Source organism: Oncorhynchus kisutch, linkage group LG17 (assembly GCF_002021735.2).
Source record: "Oncorhynchus kisutch isolate 150728-3 linkage group LG17, Okis_V2, whole genome shotgun sequence".
In the NCBI taxonomy this organism is placed as follows: domain Eukaryota; kingdom Metazoa; phylum Chordata; class Actinopteri; order Salmoniformes; family Salmonidae; genus Oncorhynchus; species Oncorhynchus kisutch.
In genome coordinates, this window is record NC_034190.2 from 67,429,308 (window position 1) to 67,455,083 (window position 25,776).

Sequence of the window (25,776 nt, forward strand, 5' to 3'; positions counted from 1 at the left end):
CCTGTCTACTGCTGTCACCTCCCAACCCAGCCTGTCTACTGCTGTCAGCTCCCAACCCAGCCTACACTTTTCAAGCCCAGTCTAGCCCAGCCCCATCTAACCCAGAGCGGCTCCCTCTATTTCATTCTAGTCTATCCCCTATCCTGTTGTCCAACTGCAGCCTAACTTACTTTACAGCAAACTCACTGAATGATGAGTTAGAGCAATGAAATGTCCTCAGATACTCGCCAACAAATGTCCTGTTACTCTCTCTCTCTCTCTCTCACACACACACACACACACACACACACACACACACACACACACACACACACACACACACACACACACACACACACACACACACACACACACACACACACACACACACACACACACACACACACACACACACACACACACACACATTCTCATGATGAACATCCACAGATGCTCGCCTGGAAGTGCCAAATGAAAAAAACACTGCAAATGTCAATCAAGACATGCAGCAAAAGATGAAAGGGAATAAAATAACTTATGTAAAAGATGAAGATGAGATGTAAACATACTGAGGGTCTGTACTGAGGGTCCTACAACTGTCCTACTGATGACTCATCCTAACGACTCTTCAGCCCTAACGTCTGGATGATTGACTTCATAGTGATTTGAACAGAAGCTGGAAATCAGACAGAAGAGCAATACGATGACAAATGTGAAACAAAAGACCAAAAATCTCCATGCAGGCTAGTTATTACCACCCCACCCTGATGCCACTCTCCCTCAGTGCAGTACCATGTCGGAACGATTACAAACCGTGCAGCAGAAACAGAGCAATGTAATGTGTAGTGTCATGTTGAAATCAAACAAAATATAGTTCAAGAATTGTTGGGAGGGTGGGACCTCATTTGATCATTTCGTGCAAGCAATAATCAGCCAAAAGCGGATACGGTCCTTAGTGTACACACCCAGTACTGAAGAGCTGTCCTCTGCATGAACCATGTTGAATCATGATCGACCTTGACAATATAAGACCATTTTAGAACACCCTCTATTAAATAAATATGTATCTCTGTGCGTGTGACATCTTATGTCAACTTAATTTCCTAACCTGAACAGCCATATGCCTTATGGAATTTAAATACAATATTTTGTTAACAGTTGACATTAGCTGTCATGAAAAGTAACGTGGTGACATACAGTATATGGTCAAATGAGTCATCCACTCTGACCCATTCATATTGAATGTTAGAGTTAGCAGCCCTGACCTGCAGACTCACCCTCACTGTTGTGGCTGCCAGCACTCCCACTGTGGAAACTGTGGCAGGGGTCTGAGTAGCCCGGAGGGAAGCCTGCAGGTGCGGAGGGGAAGGGGGGGTAGGGGAATGGCTGACCCCCCAGGGGCCACGGGTTGGTGGCAGGGGGGGGGAGGGGGGCCAGGGTGTCCTGCTCAGAGCCTCCACCACTGGAACCCTCGTTCAGGTTGAGAGACGCCATGTCTGAAAGAGAGAGCAAAAGATAATAAAGAGAGAGAGAGAGAGAGAGAGAGAGAGAGAGAGAGAGAGAGAGAGAGAGAGAGAGAGAGAGAGAGAGAGAGAGAGAGAGAGAGAGAGAGAGAGAGAGATAGTTAGTGAGGTGGCCCCTCCATGACAGGTAAAAAACACTGGACTCTACAGTACACTTAACACATTGGACTCTACAGTACACTTAACACATTGGACTCTACAGTACAATTAAGACATTGGACTCTACAGTACAATTAAGACATTGGACTCTACAGTACAATTAACACATTGGACTCTACAGTACACTTAACACATTGGACTCTACAGTACACTTAACACATTGGACTCTACAGTACACTTAACACATTGGACTCTACAGTACACTTAACACATTGGACTCTACAGTACAATTAAGACATTGGACTCTACAGTACACTTAACACATTGGACTCTACAGTACACTTAACACAAGTAAAAATACACTTCTAACGATACAATCCAGTAGATAATATATGACTGTCAAAGTGGCTCAGTGTCAGTACTTTGGCAGAGGTCTCCGAATGTGTAGTAGCACTGCTCTGAGAAGGTGATCTTGTTGACGGTGTGTCTCAGGTAACCATGTTTCAGCAGACTGCTGGCATACTTCCTGGCATCTCTCCTGTCCTTGAAGCCCTCCACCCTCGAGTAGAGCCAGTCCACCACGTCAGCACCTGGCACAGTGACACACACAGCAACACACTGTTTTAGACTGTAGTCTGAATCACAACCTCACAACGTCGAGTAGAGCCAGTCCACCACGTCAGCACCTGGCACAGCGACACACACAGCAACACACTGTTTTAGACTGTAGTCTGAATCACAACGTCGAGTAGAGCCAGTCCACCACGTCAGCACCTGGCACAGCGACACACACAGCAACACACTGTTTTAGACTGTAGTCTGAATCACAACGTCGAGTAGAGCCAGTCCACCACGTCAGCACCTGGCACAGTGACACACACAGCAACACACTGTTTTAGACTGTAGTCTGAATCACAACATCGAGTAGAGCCAGTCCACCACGTCAGCACCTGGCACAGCGACACACACAGCGACACACTGTTTTAGACTGTAGTCTGAATCACAACGTCGAGTAGAGCCAGTCCACCACGTCAGCACCTGGCACAGTGACACACACAGCAACACACTGTTTTAGACTGTAGTCTGAATCACAACGTCGAATAGAGCCAGTCCACCCCGTGACATAGCAGCACACACAGGATAAGAAGACTGTAGTCTGCACTACAACAGCACACACTCATACAGGATTATATTACCCTATAATACTGATAGCATATACTAACTACACCACATCAAGCAAGTAGATGTTATGTTGACACAATCAAGGAAATGTTTTGCAAAAGACATCACAGTTTAACAGTAAGGGAAGTGATTGCTGTTTCAAGTCCAACTTTAAGCCCTTAATTTAATCAATTGAAATGGTACATTATTAGTAGTAATCAGTGTCCCCCAGTCCCTCTCACCGATGACAGCGTTGCCAATGGTGATCTTCAACCACATCCTGTCCCGGATCTCCAGACCAGAGTCAGGCAGCTGCATCACCTTGACGATGGTTGATATGTCTGTCTTACTCGCAGATAGCGGCAAGTCGTCAAATTCTGAAGGGGAGAGGAGGTTGAGACACAGCACATTCACAGACAGTGACTGACAACATGTTCTGTATGTGGCCTTTCTAGTACTGTGAGAGTGCAGTTATGTCTAGTGATTGCAGTAGTTTGTGTGTGTGACTGTGGTCATAGTGTGGTCATACCGTAGTGTGGGTAGGGTCCGGTCAGGGCAGTTGTGTGGGAGATCCAGGCAGCAGGGTCGATGGGCCTCACTGGTTCAGCTGCACAAACATAACATGACACACACGCACACACACACAGCCAGTTAGAACACATAACCTCCATCATATACTGTGAGTTAGCCAGTATTTGTGGTGAAACTTCTACTCTACATGAATTTATAAGCACAAACACTGAGATTTTCAAAACATTTCAAAAAGTATTTTAAAAGTTTCTAAAGTGAGTTTCCAGCAGAGTTTGAGAACCCTGTTTGTAAGTGGTAATAACCTGTTGTTGGTGGAACATCGGTGAGTGTCTTACCCCGGGGGATGGTGAAGTAGCTTCGCGGAGACGGGTCCCAACACTTGGCCACAGTAAGACTAATAGGACTGGAGAACACATGGGGAGACCATCAGTTACAATACATACATATTCTACTCACTTCTACAGCTCCTGCACAGTTAAAGGAACAAGAGGAAACAATAGACAGGAAAGGAAATGATTGGTTGAACTACAAGATTTATGGAGAGAAATATTACTACAATACAATAGTCAATCAATAGTCAATCATGCAGGAGCTGTTTAAAATACAAACCCACTGTTATCCAATCAGAGGTCAGCATCAACTGATACCTCTAATAAACCACTAATATACTCCAGTCTTACCATCGCTCAGCTTTAAACCCTGTAAATACCCAACAGCCATGTTCTTTGACTGTCTGTCCTGACCTGTGACCATGTTCACACGCAACATTTGAACATCGCTTTAAATGTTTTCTGGGTTATCGTTAACAATCCTGCATTGTAACACAGTACTGCTCTTACCCTGTTTTGGAGACAATCTCTCTCAGGATCCTCACAGCGTCATCGTTGCTCATGTTCTCAAAGTTCACATCGTTCACCTGGGGAACACAAGCACACAGTTAACGTCCATGTTCACAGATCACGTCTTTAAAATGAACAAGTGGTTGGACAAAAAGAACAAGTGGTTGGACAAAAAGACCAAGTGGTTGGACAAAAGGAACAAGTGGTTGGACAAAAGGAACAAGTGGTTGGACAAAAGGAACAAGTGGTTGGACAAAAAGACCAAGTGGTTGGACAAAAGGAACAAGTGGTTGGACAAAAAGACCAAGTGGTTGGACAAAAAGACCAAGTGGTTGGACAAAAGGAACAAGTGGTTGGACAAAAAGAACAAGTGGTTGGACAAAAGGAACAAGTGGTTGGACAAAAGGAACAAGTGGTTGGACAAAAAGACCAAGTGGTTGGACAAAAGGAACAAGTGGTTGGACAAAAATACCAAGTGGTTGGACAAAAAGACCAAGTGGTTGGACAAAAGGAACAAGTGGTTGGACAAAAGGAACAAGTGGTTGGACAAAAAGACCAAGTGGTTGGACAAAAGGAACAAGTGGTTGGACAAAAGGAACAAGTGGTTGGACAAAAGGAACAAGTGGTTAGACAAAAGGAACAAGTGTTTGGACAAAAGGAAAAAGTGGTTGGACAAAAGGAACAAGTGGTTGGACAAAAGGAACAAGTGGTTGGACAAAAGGAACAAGTGGTTGGACAAAAGGAACAAGTGGTTGGACAAAAGGAACAAGTGATGAGGACCATTACAGATGGTTGTCAATAGGTCACAACAAAACACAGGACCTGTTTCCCCTTTCCCTCATTGTGTCAAACACACTGTATCCAAACATTATTGGGAATGCTATGGAAATCACAAAGCGAGTTTTTCCATTTGCAAGCACTGGCTCATTCCCTCAACACACCATACAAATATGGTCAAAATATCTCACGCAGAATGCAACATATAGAATAACCTTAGAATATTGCATATAGAATACACGTTAGGTCCATTAATAGTGGGTGTACCTGTAGGAGCATGTCCCCAGGTTCTATCCTGCCGTCTGCAGCCACAGCTCCTCCCTTCATGATGGAGCCGATGTAGATCCCCCCGTCCCCCCGGTCGTTACTCTGCCCCACGATACTGATACCCAGGAAGTTATACTTCTCTGGAGGAGAGAGACAGAAATAAGTCTGTTTACAGTCAATGGACTCTGATGATATCTGTATCAAACACTATGAACTATGATGATATCTGTATCAAACACTATGAACTCTGATGATATCTGTATCAAACACTATGAACTCTGATGATATCTGTATCAAACACTATGAACTCTGATGATATCTGTATCAAACACTATGAACTCTGATGATATCTGTATCAAACACTATAACCCTGATGATATCTGTATCAAACACTATGAACTCTGATGATATCTGTATCAAACATATGAACTCTGATGATATCTGTATCAAACATAAAATCTGATGATATGTGTATCAAACACTATGGACCCTGATGATATCTGTATCAAACACTATGAACTCTGATGATATCTGTATCAAACACTATGAACTCTGATGATATCTGTATCAAACACTATGAACTCTGATGATATCTGTATCAAACATATGAACTCTGATGATATGTGTATCAAACACTATGAACTCTGATGATATGTGTATCAAACACTATGAACTCTGATGATATGTGTATCAAACACTATGAACTCTGATGATATGTGTATCAAACACTATGAACTCTGATGATATCTGTATCAAACACTATGAACTCTGATGATATCTGTGTCAAACATATGAACTCTGATGATATGTGTATCAAACACTATGAACTCTGATGATATCTGTGTCAAACATATGAACTCTGATGATATCTGTGTCAAACACTATGAACTCTGATGATATCTGTATCAAACACTATGAACTCTGATGATATCTGTGTCAAACACTATGAACTCTGATGATATCTGTATCAAACACTATGAACTCTGATGATATCTGTATCAAACACTATGAACTCTGATGATATCTGTATCAAACACTATGAACTCTGATGATATCTGTATCAAACACTATGAACTCTGATGATATCTGTATCAAACATATGAACTCTGATGATATCTGTATCAAACATAAAATCTGATGATATGTGTATCAAACACTATGAACTCTGATGATATGTGTATCAAACACTATGAACTCTGATGATATGTGTATCAAACACTATGAACTCTGATGATATGTGTATCAAACACTATGAACTCTGATGATATCTGTATCAAACACTATGAACTCTGATGATATCTGTGTCAAACATATGAACTCTGATGATATGTGTATCAAACACTATGAACTGATGATATCTGTGTCAAACATATGAACTCTGATGATATCTGTGTCAAACACTATGAACTCTGATGATATCTGTATCAAATACTATGAACTCTGATGATATCTGTGTCAAACACTATGAACTCTGATGATATCTGTATCAAACACTATAACCCTGATGATATCTGTATCAAACACTATGAACTCTGATGATATCTGTATCAAACATATGAACTCTGATGATATCTGTATCAAACATAAAATCTGATGATATGTGTATCAAACACTATGGACCCTGATGATATCTGTATCAAACACTATGAACTCTGATGATATCTGTATCAAACACTATGAACTCTGATGATATCTGTATCAAACACTATGAACTCTGATGATATCTGTATCAAACATATGAACTCTGATGATATGTGTATCAAACACTATGAACTCTGATGATATGTGTATCAAACACTATGAACTCTGATGATATGTGTATCAAACACTATGAACTCTGATGATATCTGTATCAAACACTATGAACTCTGATGATATCTGTGTCAAACATATGAACTCTGATGATATGTGTATCAAACACTATGAACTCTGATGATATCTGTGTCAAACATATGAACTCTGATGATATCTGTGTCAAACACTATGAACTCTGATGATATCTGTATCAAACACTATGAACTCTGATGATATCTGTGTCAAACACTATGAACTCTGATGATATCTGTATCAAACACTATGAACTCTGATGATATCTGTATCAAACACTATGAACTCTGATGATATCTGTATCAAACACTATGAACTCTGATGATATCTGTATCAAACACTATGAACTCTGATGATATTTGTATCAAACACTATGAACTATGATGATATTTGTATCAAACACTATGAACTCTGATGATATGTGTATCAAACACTATGAACTATGATGATATTTGTATCAAACACTATGAACTATGATGATATTTGTATCAAACACTATGAACTCTGATGATATGTGTATCAAACACTATGGACCCTGATGATATCTGTATCAAACCCTATGAACTCTGATGATATCTGTATCAAACCCTATGAACTCTGATGATATCTGTATCAAACACTATGAACCCTGATGATATCTGTATCAAACATATGAACTCGTGATATCTGTATCAAACCCTATGAACTCTGATGATATCTGTATCAAACCCTATGAACTCTGATATTTGTATCAAACACTATGAACTCTGATGATATTTATAACAAACACTATGAACTCTGATATTTGTATCAAACAAAATGAACTCTGATGATATCTGTATCAAACACTATGAACTCTGATGATATTTGTATCAAACACTATGAACTCTGATGATATGTGTATCAAACACTATGGACCCTGATGATATCTGTATCAAACACTATGAACTCTGATGATATTTGTATCAAACACTATGAACTCTGATGATATCTGTATCAAACACTATGAACTCTGATGATATTTGTATCAAACATATGAACTCTGATGATATTTGTATCAAACACTATGAACTCTGATGATATCTGTATCAAACACTATGAACTATGATGATATTTGTATCAAACACTATGAACTATGATGATATTTGTATCAAACACTATGAACTCTGATGATATGTGTATCAAACACTATGGACCCTGATGATATCTGTATCAAACACTATGAACTCTGATGATATCTGTATCAAACACTATGAACTCTGATGATATTTGTATCAAACACTATGAACTCTGATGATATCTGTATCAAACACTATGAACTCTGATGATATTTGTATCAAACACTATGAACTCTGATGATATCTGTATCAAACACTATGAACTCTGATGATATCTGTATCAAACACTATGAACTCTGATGATATTTGTATCAAACACTATGAACTCTGATGATATCTGTATCAAACACTATGAACTCTGATGATATCTGTATCAAACACTATGAACTCTGATGATATCTGTATCAAACACTATGAACTCTGATGATATTTGTATCAAACACTATGAACTCTGATGATATGTGTATCAAACACTATGAACTCTGATGATATGTGTATCAAACACTATGAACTCTGATGATATGTGTATCAAACACTATGAACTCTGATGATATCTGTATCAAACACTATGAACTCTGATGATATGTGTATCAAACACTATGAACTCTGATGATATCTGTATCAAACACTATGAACTCTGATGATATGTGTATCAAACACTATGAACTCTGATGATATTTGTATCAAACACTATGAACTCTGATGATATGTGTATCAAACACTATGAACTCTGATGATATCTGTATCAAACACTATGAACTCTGATGATATGTGTATCAAACACTATGAACTCTGATGATATGTGTATCAAACACTATGAACTCTGATGATATGTGTATCAAACACTATGAACTCTGATGATATGTGTATCAAACACTATGAACTCTGATGATATTTGTATCAAACACTATGAACTCTGATGATATGTGTATCAAACACTATGAACTCTGATGATATCTGTATCAAACACTATGAACTCTGATGATATTTGTATCAAACACTATGAACTCTGATGATATTTGTATCAAACACTATGAACTCTGATGATATGTGTATCAAACACTATGGACCCTGATGATATCTGTATCAAACACTATGAACTCTGATGATATTTGTATCAAACACTATGAACTCTGATGATATCTGTATCAAACACTATGAACTCTGATGATATTTGTATCAAACATATGAACTCTGATGATATTTGTATCAAACACTATGAACTCTGATGATATCTGTATCAAACACTATGAACTATGATGATATTTGTATCAAACACTATGAACTATGATGATATTTGTATCAAACACTATGAACTCTGATGATATGTGTATCAAACACTATGGACCCTGATGATATCTGTATCAAACACTATGAACTCTGATGATATCTGTATCAAACACTATGAACTCTGATGATATTTGTATCAAACACTATGAACTCTGATGATATCTGTATCAAACACTATGAACTCTGATGATATTTGTATCAAACACTATGAACTCTGATGATATCTGTATCAAACACTATGAACTCTGATGATATCTGTATCAAACACTATGAACTCTGATGATATTTGTATCAAACACTATGAACTCTGATGATATCTGTATCAAACACTATGAACTCTGATGATATCTGTATCAAACACTATGAACTCTGATGATATCTGTATCAAACACTATGAACTCTGATGATATTTGTATCAAACACTATGAACTCTGATGATATGTGTATCAAACACTATGAACTCTGATGATATGTGTATCAAACACTATGAACTCTGATGATATGTGTATCAAACACTATGAACTCTGATGATATCTGTATCAAACACTATGAACTCTGATGATATGTGTATCAAACACTATGAACTCTGATGATATCTGTATCAAACACTATGAACTCTGATGATATGTGTATCAAACACTATGAACTCTGATGATATTTGTATCAAACACTATGAACTCTGATGATATGTGTATCAAACACTATGAACTCTGATGATATCTGTATCAAACACTATGAACTCTGATGATATGTGTATCAAACACTATGAACTCTGATGATATGTGTATCAAACACTATGAACTCTGATGATATGTGTATCAAACACTATGAACTCTGATGATATGTGTATCAAACACTATGAACTCTGATGATATTTGTATCAAACACTATGAACTCTGATGATATGTGTATCAAACACTATGAACTCTGATGATATCTGTATCAAACACTATGAACTCTGATGATATTTGTATCAAACACTATGAACTCTGATGATATCTGTGTCAAACACTATGAACTCTGATGATATCTGTATCAAACACTATGAACTCTGATGATATCTGTGTCAAACATATGAACTCTGATGATATCTGTATCAAACACTATGAACTCTGATGATATCTGTATCAAACACTATGAACTCTGATGATATCTGTATCAAACACTATGAACTCTGATGATATTTAGTAGAAAAAAAGAGTCAGAGAGAAAATAGATACATTAAAAGGGGAAAGCCGTACCCATGTTGAGTGTGACAGTGATGATGTTTAGACTCATTGTGGAATCAGTGATGCTGCTGAAAGATGAAGACTGGAAAGGAGGGAGGCAGATAAAACAGCCACAAAGATATTCACATAACCATTGTGGTTATTTCTTTTTCACAGGCACATGGTATGTAGGAAAACCTGTGAGGGGAACTCACCCTGTCTATTTTGGCCACTTTGTGCCTTCGTCTGCGGCGTTTATGTCTGCGCATCAGCTGAGAGGACGAGCTCTGTTCTGTGGAGCTGCTGAGTCTGAGGCACAATTCATCTCAATACAATATACATTGGTCCATGATACAGAAACAAGGGAAACCCTGAAGAAGACACTGTGTGCTAAAACACGGGTGTTTAATAAACATTCAATATCTGAGAGCATATATAGAGTGTGTAACTATCTTTCTCTGTACATAACAGTACCCAGCCCCACCACACAACATACACTGCAGGTTGTGAGCAGCACAGGGTCAGCCGCAGGGCAGCACCCCTGGAGCAGGAACGGGGAAGAGGTCAGAGGGGATATGGTGATTTTATTTAGTAAAGAACCACCGATGAAAAGAGAGGAAGATGACATACAGAGAGCGAGAGAAAGAGGGAGCATCTACCTGCTAGCGTCCTCATCTTCCTCACTGTCGACGAAGGAGCTGGACTCTAGCTCACTGCTCATTACTGAGGCACTGTCATAGCCCATGGCGGAGTCCCTTGCTGTGCGCTCCGACTTAGAGTGGCCGTTGATTCGAGGGACTGTTGATACGAGGGACAAAACAACAGGTCAGATATCAACAGTCAGATATCAACAGAACTAATGTTAACACTTGGATAGAAGGCCACATGAACATCTTTGACGCATGTGTCACTCCACGGTGGTCTTCTGTAGCTCAGTTAGAAGAGCATGGCCCTTGCAACACCATGATAGTGGGTTCTAATCCCAGGACCACCAATACGTAAAAAATGTACACTCGCAAGACTGTTAGACGCTTTGGATAAAAGAGTCAGCTGAATGGCATACTGTACAGCATGACACAGTGAAAGACAACTCAGAGCTGAATGAGCTGATATCAGAGACCAACTGGGCCAAGGAAGCATTTACTAGTGATTCACTATTACAGAAGGAAGCCCAGTGATGGTATGGTAAACATGGCATCGTACCTTACTGTATGTGATGGTATGGTAAACATGGCCTCGTACCTTACTGTATGGGATGGTATGGTAAACATGGCATCGTACCTTACTGTATGTGATGGTATGGTAAACATGGCATCGTACCTTACTGTATGTGATGGTATGGTAAACATGGCATCGTACCTTACTGTATGTGATGGTATGGTAAACATGTCATCGTACCTTACTGTATGTGATGGTATTGTAAACATGGCATCGTACCTTACTGTATGTGATGGTATGGTAAACATGGCATCGTACCTTACTGTATGTGACTGTATGGTAAACATGGCATCGTACCTTACTGTATGTGATGGTATGGTAAACATGGCATTGTACCTTACTGTATGTGATGGTATGGTAAACATGGCATCGTACCTTACTGTATGTGATGGTATGGTAAACATGGCATCGTACCTTACTGTATGTGATGGTATGGTAAACATGGCATCGTACCTTACTGTATGTGATGGTATGGTAAACATGGCATCGTACCTTACTGTATGTGATGGTATGGTAAACATGGCATCGTACCTTACTGTATGTGATGGTATGGTAAACATGGCATCGTACCTTACTGTATGTGATGGTATGGTAAACATGGCATCGTACCTTACTGTATGTGATGGTATGGTAAACATGGCATCGTACCTTACTGTATGTGATGGTATGGTAAACATGGCATCGTACCTTACTGTATGTGATGGTATGGTAAACATGTCATCATACCTTACTGTATGTGATGGTATTGTAAACATGGCATCGTACCTTACTGTATGTGATGGTATGGTAAACATGGCATCGTACCTTACTGTATGTGACTGTATGGTAAACATGGCATCGTACCTTACTGTATGTGATGGTATGGTAAACATGGCATTGTACCTTACTGTATGTGATGGTATGGTAAACACGGCATCGTACCTTACTGTATGTGATGGTATGGTAAACATGGCATCGTACCTTACTAAATGTGATGGTATGGTTAACATGGCCTCGTACCTTACTGTATGTGATGGTATGGTAAACATGGCATTGTACCTTACTGTATGTGATGGTATGGTAAACATGGCATCGTACCTTACTGTATTTGATGGTATGGTAAACATGGCATCGTACCTTACTGTATGTGATGGTATGGTAAACAAAGGTTTCAGTGGACTTGTGAATAACATCTTTATGCAGTGTATCATCAAATGTGATACCATAGACTTTAGTTAATGTATTATCAGTTGGTAGTATAAAATAAGAGCTACCTCTGATCCACCAAAACAATAACATCAGTGTCCCCAATTCCCAACACCTCTCTCCCACATCTACCCCCAATACATACAGTGGCAGGGGAGGGGTCCTGTCTCAGCAGGGTGACAGCGGATTGGCTGGAAGGCTCTGGCAAAACGGCGAGGGCGTGGCTGACCCTGCGTTCTCTGCGAGCGACCAAAACATTCCAATAATGTGGTGGTGCCCATTACTGACTCAGCCCAAAGTGTGTGCACACACACACACACACACACATACACTCACACGCACCACATACACACACCACATACACACACACACTCACACGCACCACATACACACACCACATACACACACAAATAAACAGCAGAGCTGTGTGTCTCAGGTGCAAAACTGCGACTGTCTGGTGTCTGTGTAGTGCTCTGTCCCCTCTCTCCCAGCTCCTGTCTGTCTTTCAACCCCTGTGAGAAGGACCAGGTTCTCTGCCCAATGACAGGCTGCTGGCAGGCAGACTCCAATCCTTATCTACAATGAAGGCAGTGGAAAAAGACCAAAAAAAATTGTGAATTTGGAGAAAGATACTGTGAAATGAAGAGAGATAACACAATCACTCAACATAATATTTTCTCCTTTTTGCTCATCACAGTCAATGGCAGGTGTCTCACAGCGAGGGATCTTGACTTATTAAATTCTACAAATGTCTGACTCTTTTTTATTTCACCTCTTATTTAACCAGGTAGGCTAGTTGAGAACAAGTTCTAATTTACAACTGTGACCTGGCCAAGATAAAGCATAGCAGTGTGAACAGACAACAACACAAAGTTACACATGGAATAAACAATAAACAAGTCAATAACACAGTAGAAAAAGGAAAAAAAGAGTCTATATAAATTATATGCAAAAGGCATGATGAGGTAGGCGAATAATTACAATTTAGCAGATTAACACTGGAGTTACTCTTACAGTCATGGGCACTGTGATTGACATACACCCGATTCATTGACATGTCAACTACTACTATACTCATTGACCAAACAATACAAAAACAATCAATCAAACCTATTCTATTTTGGGACACTGTGCTGTGAACTATAAGCCTTCAGTGCCAAAGCTGCCTTCTATCCTCCATTACTCAGATTGGATCAGGATTTGTTCATGTCATGATTTTAGAGCCATAAAGAGGGATTGGAATGTCATACGTTATCTGCTAAAATGAAGGTATTACGGTATGATAAGGTGGGTGATTATGTAGGATATAATAAACCATTATGATCGCTATCTACTAGACTGTCTAAAAAACATTCACTTAGGCTACTCCATTCACAAAACAGTCAAACTCTTCAATTGAATGTAGTCTACACAAAAAATAAATACTTGCATAAGCACAAAAGATATCTATAATAACAAATGTCAGCGGCTGGATGATGATAATATTAGTTACTTCCTCGTTCAGCCATATCTAGAATGGATTTCTTTACTAGTATTGCAAAATATAAAATAGTGAAAATGATTGATCACATAATAGTTGGTAGGCTACAGATTTGCCTTTGAATTTACTGCTGCAAAGGTTAGACAAGAACCTGCATTAACCTAAAATAAAGGACCTAAATCATTTACTTCCATCACACGTATCTACCATTTAACAGCCAGTGGACTACAAACTACCCTATACAGCAATTCCATTAGCAAATGGTATTATCTTACCTCAACCGCGGGAGAGTCAGATCAGAGAGCCAGTGGTCTCGTGCGACGCACTGAGAAACTGAACGAATTGGTAGCGCGAAAATACTACCCCGCACTCCCATCCCATGGCACACGACTGAATGTCTGATAATCTCTCTCTGACCTATCAGAGAACTGCATTCCAAAGCGCGGAGAGATTGCCCAGCATTTGATGGGATTTTATATGATGCACGAGCATATCTCTAACCGCCACAGGTGATGGTGCCATCAGGTGATGGTGCCATCAGGTGATTAACAGTGCCAAAGCCTCTCAGAAGAACGAAGCTCATGCTCTCCCTTCATCACAATACACTTCACAAAATAGCAAATGTTTAAATGAAAAAATGTTGCTAAACACTAGGTTCCAAGCATCTTAAATATTTAGGAATGCTCATTTGACCTCTATACATTTTAACTGAATATAAATATTCTGGATTATTGCTGCCTACATTTTGATTAGGCTATTATACAGTGATTCGTAAAACCACTCTGGAGTCAATACACCTATTGTAGGTGTCATAACAGTCCTGCCAAAGCCACAGTGTGATAAAGCCAGACAGACAGACAGGGGTCTCAGTTCACCTACTACCCCCCTCATCTCCCAGTGCAGGTAGCACAGCTAAAAGGCTTGTGGCCCTGAAACAGATCCTCTCCCATACCTCCACAGAGCCCTGTGGGCTCAGTCTCCAGCTGTCCACTCTCCTCACCCTGTCAAACACTGCATTATTCATCCATTCATTCTCACATACCTACAGCCAGAAACGAGAGAACAAGAGATATGTTTACCTCTGTTAAAACACTGATTCACCCTGCTCAGTTCATTGTAAAGCAGGCTGCACTCACGCAGACACAGTGGCACTTAAAGAAAGAGGGGAATTCCTGCTATACTACTGCTGCAGTGCCAGGCAGGATAACTTTACATGTTGCTGGATGGGCATGGGCCTTTAAGTCAAGGACACAGATTGAATGACCACAATTGGCATTGTAGCGCTCTAAACAAATAAAGCCTGAATTTGATTATATTGAGCAGTGTAGGGCAGAGTTTTATGAGCCATGAAGCAGTGTGTTCACCATGAGGGACATGCCCTGTTCCCTGACACTCTCATTTAATTAGCACTAACTAACTAGCAGGCCGGCAGGGAATGAAACCAGATGGAAGGAGGGGTGGAAGAGGGAGGGAGGGAGAGAGAGAGAGAGAGAGAGAGAGAGAGAGAGAGAGAGAGAGAGAGAGAGAGAGAGAGATTATTACTCCTTCAACAGAGGGGCTGCTACTGGCTGCTATTTCTAGAGAGGGCCACAGGGACATGACACACAGACCTATTTTCACTTTCTCAAATCAGAACTTAACAGCGTGGCTAGAAAGACAAAGGTTGTAGTGAGAGGAGAAGAGATAGGTTACATGATTCCAGCTCTGTAGTTTGTTTCCCAGTAGGACAGCAGGTACACACATGTACACACATGCCCCTGTTTTACACATAGACTTTATAGCTCTCTCGTCTCTACAGTACCAACCAGCCTGATGCTTTATCGTGCTCATCCTAATTAAGCCACAGAAATGAATGAGTGTTTGGTTAATGAGCCTGGAGCTGCAGGATCCACACAGCCAGGCTTGCTGTGAACAGCAGAACAGGGGAGGAAGAGATGGAGTGATGAGATAAAGAGATAAAGGACTGTCTCTGGCTCTATCTGCTGTGGGCATGGATGGTGGAGAAACAGAGGAACAGACAGCAGGGACTGTATGCTGACACATTACAGTAGTTGTTGAATGGTAAATATAGACACCAACATCATCACACTGTTGAACCGGATCCAGGAGAAGTGTATAAACAGGAGTAAAGGTGGAAATGAGTAGGAGTGACTATTATTATTGGAAGAATCATAATTGCTAATAATGATATTGTCCAAAGTGCCATCTTAAAATATTATATTTCTCAAAGCACTACACCGCACACATTCATTCTAGTGTAGAAAGAGAGGTGACATGTAATGTGCTTATTTACTCTCTAGACAACAGAATGGTGGGACGAGAGGAAGGTCCCTGAAGAGGGACAGAGGAAGGTCCCTGAAGGAGGACAGAGGAAGGTCCCTGAAAGAGGATAGAGGAAGGTCCCTAAAGGAGGATAGAAGAAGGTCCCTGAAGGAGGACAAAGGAAGGTCCCTGGAGGAGGATAGAGGAAGGTCCCTGAAGGAGGACAGAGGAAGGTCCCTGAAGGAGGATAGAGGAAGGTCCCTGAAGGAGGACAGAGGAAGGTCCCTGAAGGAGGACAGAGGAAGGTCCCTGAAGGAGGACAGAGGAAGGTCCCTGAAGGAGGATATAGGAAGGTCCCTAAAACAGGACAGAGGAAGGTCCCTGAAGGATGATAGAGGATGTTCCCTGAAGGGGGACAGAGGAAGGTCCCTGAAGGAGGACAGAGGAAGGTCCCTGAAGGAGGATATAGGAAGGTCCCTGAAGGAGGACAGAGGAAGGTCCCTGAAGGAGGACAGAGGAAGGTCCCTGAAGGAGGATATAGGAAGGTCCCTGAAGGAGGACAGAGGAAGGTCCCTGAAGGAGGATATAGGAAGGTCCCTGAAAGAGGACAGAGGAAGGTCCCTGAAGGATGATAGAGGAAGTTCCCTGAAGGGGGACAGAGGAAGGTCCCTGAAGGAGGATATAGGAAGGTCCCTGAAAGAGGACAGAGGAAGGTCCCTGAAGGATGATAGAGGAAGTTCCCTGAAGGGGGACAGAGGAAGGTCCCTGAAGGAGGACAGAGGAAGGTCCCTGAAGGAGGATAGAGGAAGGTCCCTGAAGGAGGACAGAGGAAGGTCCCTGAAGGAGGATAGAGGAAGGTCCCTGAAGGAGGACAGAGGAAGGTCCTTGAAGGTGGATAGAGGAAGGTCCCTGAAGGAGGACAGAGGAAGGTCCCTGAAGGAGGACAGAGGAAGGTCCCTGAAGGAGGACAGAGGAAGGTCCTTGAAGGTGGATAGAGGAAGGTCCCTGAAGGAGGACAGAGGAAGGTCCCTGAAGGAGGACAGAGGAAGGTCCCTGAAGGAGGACAGAGGAAGGTCCTTGAAGGTGGATAGAGGAAGGTCCCTGAAGGAGGACAGAGGAAGCCCTCCTCCTCTCCAAGTGACCTTTTTAGAACTCTTTGCTGGGCTCAGTGCCAAAATGTTTCCATGACAGTAACAACAAATAAAGACAGAAGTATTTATTCTTAACCAAGACTGGTATGAGTTTCCTGACATTTTCCCATGTCCATTATTCATGATACTGTATGTGTTCATGCAGTAAAGATAAAATATGCAACAACAAAGAAGTGTTTATTTGAATAGTTTCCCAATAGTAAAAACATACAAAGGTGGTTTCAGATCTCCACAATAACTGAGAGGCAGCTATACATCTGCTATAGTTTTATTTTACATTTTTTTTTTGGGGGGGCCATCCATCCACCACCCATCCAGCTGCTATACATGGTCATAATAGGAAGAAAAGTACTCCTCCCACAGATCCTGAAGTTAAACCATCAGGTGGAAAATAGCCTCTGAACATGAACCTGAATTGCACTCAAGAAAAAACAAGATCGGTCTCTTGGGAAAGAGAGAAAGCGCCGAAAGCAATCTTGGTCAAAATGTTCCACTTACCTGTCACCAGCAGATCTGAACCCAGTGAACCCTCTGATTTGGTTTTGACATTATTTACAGTCCACCCTTTCGGGTGTTACTGAACAATGTCAGCACTGTGACGGTATATTGCTAAAATGATGTGTAATGATATTGTGATGATGTGTTATTGGTGTTACAGTACCACACATACTGTACTTAGGTAGTTATCCTAATTGTGTGTATTGTTACTCACTTTCAGTCTCTCGTGCTCTCCTCCGGGCACGTTCTCTCTCTCTCTCCCTACGGTGGCTCAGGAGGGACTCTGTGCCCGTCTCTGTGTCCAGGCCGTCCCGACTGCTCACCGCATTGGCACTGAAATACACACATTCAAAAAGTTGAATAACTGTAGATCCACAATGAAACCAATAATTTATATATACACTAGATGACTGATAGGAGTGCTGTGTTGAAGCCACTGTGCCTCCATCTTGGCACTCCTCCACTAAAATACATTTTGAAAGCTATAGAAATACATTTAATGTCTCCATTTGTTTTTTGCCACATTTATTCTAAAACAAATGATGACTCTGTTTCATATTCAGTCCCCCTGGCCATGAGAGATGTGTTGTTGGGGTGTGGTATGTGATGTGTGTTTCACTAAGTGTCATTTATGACCAGATACCCTGAGAGAGATGCATTCTATCCAATGCTGCCTGGTACTAATCAGGGCCATTGAAATCCCAGATGATGCCTGTGGCAGGGGGGAGGATGGGGTGTGTGTGTGTGTGTGTGTGTGTGTGTGTGTGTGTGTGTGTGTGTGTGTGTGTGTGTGTGTGTGTGTGTGTGTGTGTGTGTGTGTGTGTGTGTGTGTGTGTGTGTGTGTGTGTGTGTGTGTGACCGGTAGAGCAGGTGTGGGCTGGGACTCTTCTCATCCTGTACAGAGCTGGATGGAAGGTGGAAGGTGCTGGAGGGAGGGTTATCTTCAGAGGGGTGAGAGGCTTTAGTCTCAGGGTAGCAGGGTAAAACACACTCATCACTAGTCAACGCTGCTCCCAAGTAACGCACCGGTCTAAGTCACTGCATTTCAGTGCAAGTGGCGTCACTACAGTCCCTGGTTCGAATCCAGGCTGTATCCAACCGGCTGTGATTGGGAGTCCCATAGGGCGGGGCACAACGAGCCCAATGTCATCCGGGTTTGTAAATAAGAATTTGTTCTTAATTGACTTGCCTAGTTAAATAAACCCTAACCCGAAGGAAACCTGAAGCTGGTGAGAAACACAACTCATCCAACCCAGCCTGCTGAACTCAGCACAAACACACTCTGCACATACACACTCTGCACATGCACACTCTGCACACGCACACTCTGCACACGCACACTCTGCACACGCACACTCTGCACACGCACACTCTATACATACACACTATACACAAACATACACACTATACAGACTCTGCACACGCACACTCTGCACACGCACACTCTGCACATACACACTATACACAAACATACACACTATACACAAACATACACACTATACACACTCTGCACATGCACACACACACTCTGCACATACACACGCTGGAATGTCCTAGACCTATACATATAAGCATCATGCATGAACGCGGCCGGACAACACAAGCGCATGCGCACACTAGTGTTCATATACGTACGTACACACGAGTGCACATGACTACACAGTAAGTAACTCATGCAAGCCTCTCCAGGTTCTCCTTTAACCAAATCCAGATAGCAGATGTTCTGAAAGAGCTGCAAAACCTGGACCCGTACAAATCAGCTGGGCTTGACAATCTGGACCCTCTATTTCTGAAACTATCTGCCACCATTGTCGCAACCCCTATTACCAGCCTGTTCAACCTCTCTTTCATATCGTCTGAGATCCCCAAGGATTGGAAAGCTGCCGCAGTCATCCCCCTCTTCAAAGGGGGAGACACCCTGGACCCAAACTGTTACAGACCTATATCCATCCTGCCCTGCCTATCTAAGGTCTTCGAAAGCCAAGTCAACAAACAGGTCACTGACCATCTCGAATCCCACCGCACCTTCTCCGCTGTGCAATCTGGTTTCCGAGCCGGTCATGGGTGCACCTCAGCCACACTCAAGGTACTCAACGATATCATAACCGCCATCGATAAAAGACAGTACTGTGCAGCCGTCTTCATCGACCTTGCCAAGGCTTTCGACTCTGTCAATCACCATATTCTTATCGGCAGACTCAGGAGCCTCGGTTTTTCGGATGACTGCCTTGCCTGGTTCACCAATTACTTTGCAGACAGAGTTCAGTGCGTCAAATCGGAGGGCATGCTGTCTGGTCCTCTGGCAGTCTCTATGGGGGTGCCACAGGGTTCAATTCTCGGGCCGACTCTTTTCTCTGTGTATATCAATGATGTTGCTCTTGCTGCGGGCGATTCCCTGATCCACCTCTACGCAGACGACACCATTCTATATACCTTCGGCCCGTCTTTGGACACTGTGCTATCTAACCTCCAAACAAGCTTCAATGCCATACAACACTCCTTCCGTGGCCTCCAACTGCTCTTAAACGCTAGTAAAACCAAATGCATGCTTTTCAACCGGTCGCTGCCTGCACCCGCATGCCCGACTAGCATCACCACCCTGGATGGTTCCGACCTAGAATATGTGGACGTCTATAAGTACCTAGGTGTCTGGCTAGACTGCAAACTCTCCTTCCAGACTCATATCAAACATCTCCAATCGAAAATCAAATCAAGAGTCGGCTTTCTATTCCGCAACAAAGTCTCCTTCACTCACGCCGCCAATCTTACCCTAGTAAAACTGACTATCCTACCGATCCTCGACTTCGGGGATGTCATCTACAAAATGGCTTCCAGCACTCTACTCAGCAAACTGGATGCAGTCTATCACAGTGCCATCCGTTTCGTCACTAAAGCACCTTATACCACCCACCACTGCGACTTGTATGCTCTAGTCGGCTGGCCCTCGCTACATATTCGTCGCCAGACCCACTGGCTCCAGGTCATCTACAAGTCCATGCTAGGTAAAGCTCCGCCTTATCTCAGCTCACTGGTCACGATGGCAACACCCATCCGTAGCACGCGCTCCAGCAGGTGTATCTCACTGATCATCCCTAAAGCCAACACCTCATTTGGCCGCCTTTCGTTCCAGTACTCTGCTGCCTGTGACTGGAACGAATTGCAAAAATCGCTGAAGTTGGAGACTTTTATCTCCCTCACCAACTTCAAACATCAGCTATCTGAGCGGCTAACCGATCGCTGCAGCTGTACATAGTCTATTGGTAAATAGCCCACCCTTTCTCACCTACCTCATCCCCATACTGTTTTTATTTATTTACTTTCTGCTCTTTTGCACACCAATATCTCTACCTGTACATGACCATCTGATCATTCATCACTCCAGTGTTAATCTGCAAAATTGTAATTATTTGCCTACCTCCTCATGCCTTTTGCACACATTGTATATAGACTCCCCCTTTGGTTTCTACTGTGTTATTGACTTGTTAATTGTTTACTCCATGTGTAACTCTTTGTTGTCTGCTCACACTGCTATGCTTTATCTTGGCCAGGTCGCAGTTGTAAATGAGAACTTGTTCTCAACTAGCCTACCTGGTTAAATAAAGGTGAAATAAAAAAAATAAAAAAAAAATTATAGTCCTCGGGGTATAAAAGCCGCCGTCTCATCAGCCTTAGGAGCATGAGTGGATGAGGCTGATGCGTGCACATTAACAACACACACACATATATATATATATATATATACACTGCTCAAAAAATAAAGGGAACACTAAAATAACACATCCTAGATCTGAATGAATTAAATATTCTTATTAAATACTTTTTTCTTTACATAGTTGAATGTACTGACAACAAAATCACACAAAAATAAAATGATCAATGGAAATCAAATTTATCAACCCATGGAGGTCTGGATTTGGAGTCACACTCAAAATTAAAGTGGAAAACCACACTACAGGCTGATCCAACTTTGATGTAATGTCCTTAAAACAAGTCAAAATGAGGCTCAGTAGTGTGTGTGGCCTCCACGTGTCTGTATGACCTCCCTACAACGCCTGGGCATGCTCCTGATGAGGTGGCGGATGGTCTCCTGAGGGATCTCCTCCCAGACCTGGACTAAAGCATCCGCCAACTCCTGGACAGTCTGTGGTGCAACGTGGCGTTGGTGGATGGAGCGAGACATGATGTCCCAGATGTGCTCAATTGGATTAAGGTCTGGGGAACGGGCGGGCCAGTCCATAGCATCAATGCCTTCCTCTTGCAGGAACTGCTGACACACTCCAGCCACATGTGGTCTAGCATTGTCTTGCATTAGGAGGAACCCAGGGCCAAACGCACCAGCATATGGTCTCACAAGGGGTCTGAGGATCTCATCTCGGTACCTAATGGCAGTCAGGCTACCTCTGGTGAGCACATGGAGGGCCCCCAAAGAAATGCCACCCCACACCATGACTGACCCACCGCCAAACCGGTCATGCTGGAGGATGTTGCAGGCAGCAGAACGTTCTCCACGGCGTCTCCAGACTCTGTCACGTCTGTCACATGTGCTCAGTGTGAACCTGCTTTCATCTGTGAAGAGCACAGAGCGCCAGTGGCGAATTTGCCAATCTTGGTGTTCTCTGGCAAATGCCAAACGTCCTGCACAGTGTTGGGCTGTAAGCACAACCCCCACCTGTGGACGTCGGGCCCTCATACCACCCTCATGGAGTCTGTTTCTGACCGTTTGAGCAGACACATGCACATTTGTGGCCTGCTGGGGTTCATTTTGCAGGGCTCTGGCAGTGCTCCTCCTGCTCCTCCTTGCACAAAGGCGGAGGTAGCGGTCCTGCTGCTGAGTTGTTGCCCTCCTACGGCCTCTTCCACGTCTCCTGATGTACTGGCCTGTCTCCTGGTAGCGCCTCCATGCTCTGGACACTACGCTGACAGACACAGCAAACCTTCTTGCCACAGCTGGCATTGATGTGCCATCCGGGATGAGCTGCATTACCTGAGCCACTTGTGTGGGTTGTAGACTCCGTCTCATGCTACCACTAGAGTGAAAGCACCGCCAGCATTCAAAAGTGACCAAAACATCAGCCAGGAAGCATAGGAACTGAGAAGTGGTCTGTGGAGAACCACTCCTTTATTGGGGGTGTCTTGCTAATTGCCTATAATTTCCACCTGTTGTCTATTCCATTTGCACAACAGCATGTGACATTTATTGTCAATCAGTGTTGCTTCCTAAGTGGACAGTTTGATTTCACAGAAGTGTGATTGACTTGGAGTCTTGACTTGGACATTGTGCTGTTTAAGTGTTCCCTTTATTTTTTTGAGCAGTGTATATAGCAGCAACACAGGAGTGGACAAGCTGTGGTCAGCTGCAACATGCTCATTCAGAGGGATGAATGGTAAACATGTTCCTACATCTGAATGTAATGATGCATCTGTGCCTCTCCAGAACAGGTCAAAATATTTATGTTAATGCTTACATTGTGCAAAAACACACACTGTATTAGTCACAGGTATAGAGGCATGTTGTGTCTGTAGCTGGAGGTTATTATCTGTCTCAGGCAGGGATAAAGCAGGGATGGGGCAGTATGTTTATATTATCTCTTTATGGCAGGGATAAAGCAGGGATGGGGCAGTATGTTAATATTATCTGTCTATATGACAGGGATAAAGCAGGGATGGGGCAGTATGTTTATATTATCTGTCTATATGACAGGGATAAAGCAGGGATGGGGCAGTATGTTTATATTATCTCTTTATGGCAGGGATAAAGCAGGGATGGGGCAGTATGTTTATATTATCTGTCTATATGACAGGGATAAAGCAGGGATGGGGCAGTATGTTTATATTATCTGTCTATATGACAGGGATAAAGCAGGGATGGGGCAGTATGTTTATATTATCTCTTTATGGCAGGGATAAAGCAGGGATGGGGCAGTATGTTTATATTATCTGTCTCAGACAGGGATAAAGCAGGGATGGGGCAGTATGTTTATATTATCTGTCTCAGACAGGGATAAAGCAGGGATGGGGCAGTATGTTAATATTATCTGTCTCAGACAGGGATAAAGCAGGGATGGGACAGTATGTTAATATTATCTGTCTATATGACAGGGATAAAGCAGGGATGGGGCAGTATGTTTATATTATCTCTTTATGGCAGGGATAAAGCAGGGATGGGGCAGTATGTTAATATTATCTGTCTCAGACAGGGATAAAGCAGGGATGGGGCAGTATGTTAATATTATCTGTCTCAGACAGGGATAAAGCAGGGATGGGACAGTATGTTTATATTATCTGTCTCAGGCAGGGATAAAGCAGGGATGGGGCAGTATGTTAATATTATCTGTCTCAGACAGGGATAAAGCAGGGATGGGGCAGTATGTTAATATTATCTGTCTCAGGCAGGGATAAAGCAGGGATGGGACAGTATGTTTATATTATCTGTCTCAGGCAGGGATAAAGCAGGGATGGGGCAGTATGTTAATATTATCTGTCTATATGGCAGGGATAAAGCAGGGATGGGACAGTATGTTAATATTATCTGTCTATATGGCAGGGATAAAGCAGGGATGGGACAGTATGTTAATATTATCTGTCTCAGACAGGGATAAAGCAGGGATGGGACAGTATGTTTATATTATCTGTCTCAGGCAGGGATAAAGCAGGGATGGGCAGTATGTTAATATTATCTGTCTATATGGCAGGGATAAAGCAGGGATGGGACAGTATGTTAATATTATCTGTCTCAGACAGGGATAAAGCAGGGATGGGCAGTATGTTAATATTATCTGTCTATATGGCAGGGATAAAGCAGGGATGGGACAGTATGTTAATATTATCTGTCTCAGACAGGGATAAAGCAGGGATGGGACAGTATGTTAATATTATCTGTCTCAGACAGGGATAAAGCAGGGATGGGGCAGTATGTTAATATTATCTGTCTCAGACAGGGATAAAGCAGGGATGGGGCAGTATGTTAATATTATCTGTCTATATGACAGGGATAAAGCAGGGATGGGACAGTATGTTTATATTATCTGTCTCAGACAGGGATAAAGCAGGGATGGGGCAGTATGTTAATATTATCTGTCTATATGGCAGGGATAAAGCAGGGATGGGACAGTATGTTAATATTATCTGTCTCAGACAGGGATAAAGCAGGGATGGGACAGTATGTTTATATTATCTGTCTCAGACAGGGATAAAGCAGGGATGGGGCAGTATGTTAATATTATCTGTCTATATGGCAGGGATAAAGCAGGGATGGGACAGTATGTTAATATTATCTGTCTATATGGCAGGGATAAAGCAGGGATGGGGCAGTATGTTAATATTATCTGTCTATATGGCAGGGATAAAGCAGGGATGGGACAGTATGTTCATATTATCTGTCTCA

General features: G+C 42.3%; 1 pseudogene; it reads right to left on the reverse strand.

Annotated features, from left to right (window-relative positions):
• The window catches only part of LOC109907029 (segment polarity protein dishevelled homolog DVL-1-like), a 59,974-nt pseudogene that overhangs the window by 8,661 nt on the left and 25,537 nt on the right, over positions 1-25,776 (reverse strand).